Source organism: Callithrix jacchus, chromosome 9 (assembly GCF_049354715.1).
Source record: "Callithrix jacchus isolate 240 chromosome 9, calJac240_pri, whole genome shotgun sequence".
Taxonomy (NCBI): domain Eukaryota; kingdom Metazoa; phylum Chordata; class Mammalia; order Primates; family Cebidae; genus Callithrix; species Callithrix jacchus.
The window spans coordinates 21,291,828-21,296,616 of record NC_133510.1 but is presented as its reverse complement, the minus strand read 5'-3'; the positions used below and the strand labels follow the sequence as shown (position 1 = coordinate 21,296,616).

Genomic DNA, 4,789 nt, shown 5'->3' with positions numbered 1-4,789 from the left:
CTGCAACAGCTGCTCTTTTTGGTTTAGATGTTGTTCCTCCAGGGAATCCATGCTCGAATCTGGTGCTTCATTCAATTTTTAGGTGCTTCATTCAATCAGTCACAGTGATATTTTGTCTTGCAGACTTTGCTCTCCAGTTATACTTTCTCTTGCACTTGGCCGGGTAGTCACATTTTCACAGGTAGACTTCTGAATGTTGTAGGCCTTAGAGCCACAGCAATGACACCACATGTGTGTCTCATCCTAATGCTTTCAAAACAATGACTTTCCCTTCATCATCTCACTTCTGCAGCCTAGAACAAAGAGACTGGAGGAGACCTTGTCTCTTAGTAAAAAATTTATAAATACAAGTTCTGTCCACTGAGAGTATTTTCCTTCATCACTGTCCTTCAGAGATGTCACAGAAAGGGGTTGTAGTGCTGCAGCACTCTCATGTGGTGCATACATTCATGCAGAACCAGGCTCAAGTCTTCTCTTCTGTCAACTGATCACAGGGAACTCCCCATGAAGTCATAGGGGCAATATGGGAGACAAATGTAATGTAGCAGTGATGGTGGCACTGGCCCATCTGGAGCAGCCACTGCAGAAATGCCAGCTGCAGTGGGAAAGGTGAGTCCAGGGTTGTGCACTCTGTGGAGCCAGTGGGGGCTAGGAACAGGCAGGAGCCCTGCCTCCTACTGAGTTGGTTTAAAAGATTAAAATTATATAATCTTTTATAAAATTTTGAAAAACAAATTTAATTGGCTTCATGTTGTTTTCATTAAGACTTATTGTTTGGAAAACTGTCTCCTCTCTCAAAGAATGAAGGTTTTCATCTTGTTTTTGAAATCCTTCAGTTAACGCTTTGGTAAATAAGTGACTTATTTTACAATGACCTGTGATCCTATTTTGTGATATCAATTGTTGTAAACCTTTGATATTTGACAAACTTTCCAAAATAAAATTATAAATTGTCTTTTTCTGACCTAATTATTCCTTTAAGATACTGAGTTTCCCTAAATTCCAAAAATGATATAATTTGGCTTATTTGGTACAAAAATTATATAAAAAGCATCATCAAATATAAAATGGAGTTTGGTTTTCTTTGGACTAAATATGTTATTGGTATGCGTTCCAAAATTGTGGGAAACTCCTGTAATTCTAATATGACTTTGTGTACATTATCAGTAATAATCAAAATTATTATGTTAAAATTATTGTGTGCCACAGAAGTAACAAATGTCCTTGTCAATGTGTCTTTGACTATGACTGCCCTAAAACTTTTGATCACCCTTGGACAATTGTTATATTGTTCTGATCCCCTTTACAAGGTGGTTTTATAATCAGCTATAAAACTCTAACAGGTACTCTAGTCTGCACATTTTTTTTAATAAAGAAAATTTTTTTTAAAGACAGGGTTTCACCATGTTAGCCAGGATGGTCTCGATCTCCTGACCTTGTGATCTGCCCGCCTCAGCCTCCCAAAGTGCTGGGATTATAGGCGTGAGCCACCACGCCCGGCCTTGTATGTGGATTTTTTATAACTTTGGAGATTGTGACATTGGAATAGAGGAAAAACTCTCAGGACTGATTGGGAGCTAAAACGTTCATGAATATCAAGCAGAACAGAAATTAACTGCATGAAATGAACTAATGTTTTTGACTTTTTGCTTAAAACATTGCTGATCCTGGCTAGGCGTGGTAGCCCATGCCTATATTCTATATAATTCCTTGGGAGACCAAGGAAGGTAGATCACCTGAGATCAGGAGTTTGAGACCAGCATGGCCAAGATAGTAAAAACCCATCTCTACTAAAAATACAAAAATTAGTTAGGCATGGTGGCGGGTGCCTGTAATCCCAGCTACTTGGGAGGCTGAGGCAGGAGAATTGCTTGAACCTGGGAGGCGGAGGTTGCAGTGAGCCAAGATTGTGCCACTGCACTTCAGCCTGGGCAACAGAGCAAGACTCCAACTCAAAAAAAAAAAAAAAAGGCCTGGCGTTGTTGCTCATGCTTGTAATCCTATTAATTTGGGAGGCTAAGGCGGGCAGATCACAAGGTCAGGAGTTTAAGACCAGCCTGACCGATATGGTAAAAACCCATCTTTACTTAAAAAAAAAATACAAAAATTTGCTGGGCATGACGGCAGGTACCTGTAGTCCCAGCTACTTGGGAGGCTGAGGCAGCAGAATCACTTGAACCTGAGAGGCAGAGATTGCAGTGAGCCAAGACTGCTCCATTGCACTCCAGCCTAGGTGACAAGAGGGAGACTCCATCTCAAAAAAAAGAAGAATGCAACCATTTGTCTCTTACCTACCGATGACCTGGAAACCCTCTCCCTTCTTTGAGCTGTCTCCACCTTTCTGGACAGAACCAATGTACTTCTTATATATATTGATTCTCATATCTCCCTAAGATGTATAAAACCAAGCTGCGCCCTGACCACCTTGCACACACGTCGTCAGGACTTCCTGAGGCTGTGTCACAGGTGCAGTCCTCAACCTTAGCAAAATAAACTTTCTCAATTAACTGAGACCATCTCAGATATTTGAGGTTCACAGCCATACCCAACTTTTTTTTGTTGTTTTGGTTTGGTTTTTTTGAGACAAAGTTCACTCTGTCACCCAGGCTGAAGTGCAATGATGCAATCTGGGCTCACTGCAACCTCCGGCTCCCAGATTCAAGTGATTCTCCTGCCTCAGCCTCCCTAGTAGCTGGGATTACAGGCACCCACCATAATGCCCGGCTAATTTTTTTTTTTTTTTTTTGTATTTTTGTAGAGAAGGGGTTTCACCATGTTGGCCAGGCTGGTCTTGAACTCCTGACCTCAGGTGATCCGCCCACCTCAGCCTCCCAAAGTGCTGGGATTACAAGTGTGCCTGGCCATGTTTTGCTTTTTAAATTTTTGTAGAGAGAGGGTCTTGCTATGCTGCCCACGCTGCTCTTGAACTCCTAGCCTCAAGCTATCCTCCCACCTGGACTTCACAAAGTGCTGGGATTACAGGCATGACCCATCATGCCTGGCCACAGATTTATTTCTCACAATAATGGTGAAAGATAGGTCTTCTGGATCCTTCCAGTGGGGGTAAATAGTATTTGAATGATAATCCTCTAAGTCTCCAATCTTCCTAAGCCTTTGAATATCTTCCTCCACATTAAACCAAGGCATGTTTGGAATTTCCAATTTACTCATTATGACCCACCCAAAGGTGGGTCCATGTCTCAGCTAAATAGCTAGACAAATTTTTAGAGCCCTTCCTAACTCTCTGAGGTGCCACATTAAATGTAGAACCTCTACTTAGTAAGCCCATATAAATAAATTTGGCCAGATCCAGTTTTATGTTCCTTCCACCGTTATCCCACACCTTCAATATCTATTCCCATACATGTTCCCAAGATTTCTGTCTGTATAAATTAGAACTCTTTTTTTTTAACCAGTCGTCTTTTATTTGGAGGTTAATTCCATTAGGATATGAAAGGATTCAGCAATAATGGAGACTGTGTTCCTTATGGAGGGGCCCAAGCCAAGAAGGTCGTGCAGGGGAGTGCAGAGCTGGTCTTCTTCAGTGGTACTTGCGTCGCTGCTCGTGCTTGAGTCCTTGTAGGAAAAGGTGTAGTTGAAGACCACGTAGCATGCCAGCACCATGGTAAGCCCCGCGATGCTCCCCTTCTTCACGTTGATATATTTGTTATAGTACCAGTAGTAACCTCTTCAAAACGCTCCGACAGTGCCACTAGGGCTGAAGCTCTGCATCAAGATCCAGCTTGGCAGCTCTCCTAGTGTGACCTCCAGAAGTTTCTTGTCCTTCAATGGTACGACTGACGCCATCTTGGAATACTGGTGACCGCTGTCAATTAGAACTCTTAAGCTGTTCTTTTGGAGTGTTGCACATGTCCTCATGGGTCACACTTTGTCCCTAACCTTAGGGGCATGCTGGGATAGTTACAGGTCTAGAAGCAAAGAGTGCAGGTGGGGAAGGGTCCTGAGGAGCACCAGCTTTGTCCTGCTTGGCAACTACCTCAGGGAGGCCATTACAGTTTCTCAGGTAATACAAGGTTAGTCCTCTCAGGTAGGATGATTTCTCTGGGGATGGAGAGAACTTTTTAACTGGCAAAGATCCATCAGAATTTAGGGGCTCAACGTCCCCAGCTACAGCAGGGTGATGAGGTTCATAAATCTAAAAAAGAGAGAGCTTTATTTCTCATAAAGGGTTGTAGCCTACAGGGCAGCCATTCTGACAGGCTAGGAAGCATAGCCTCCTGTCGGAAGCCAGAAACAGACACTTTAAGGGAGGGGCAAAGGGAAGAGAAATTTATGCTGAGTGGGGTGGCCAAATATACATATTTAATAAGTTAAAGGAGTGATGAGTTTTATGAAAGGAGAAACACACTCATGCGCAATTGAGCTTCATGCTTCTCCCTCGTTCAAAAAATGGTGGCATTAGGATAATCTAAGGGTAGAGTTTTCGGCCCTCTGGCATCAAAAGGTGAAGCAGAGGACATGAAAACCCTCACTGTGCATTCTCTGTAAACTGGCCAGTCAAGGATCTCTTCTCAGGCAAAAAAAGGAGGGGCAATATCAGGTAGTTGGTTGATATCGCTGGAGTCTTTTGAAAAGGGTAGTTTCTGTTTAGCCCTTAGATTAGAAAGCCTAAACTGTTAGGGAGGGAGGGGTGAGCACAGGGAGGCATGCCTGACCTCTTCCCATCATGACCAAGAACTCAGTTTTCAAGTTTACTCTGGAGTCCCCTTTGCCAGGAGGGTCCATTCGGTCAGTTAGTGTGGGCTCCCAATTTTACTTTTAGTTTACA

The 4,789-nt window shown here is 43.0% G+C and overlaps 1 pseudogene; it reads right to left on the bottom strand.

Moving 5' to 3' along the window:
* Positions 1-3,401: 3,401 nt before the first annotated feature.
* Positions 3,402-3,829, bottom strand: LOC144577864 (ATP synthase F(0) complex subunit f, mitochondrial pseudogene; annotated as a pseudogene).
* Positions 3,830-4,789: the final 960 nt, after the last annotated feature.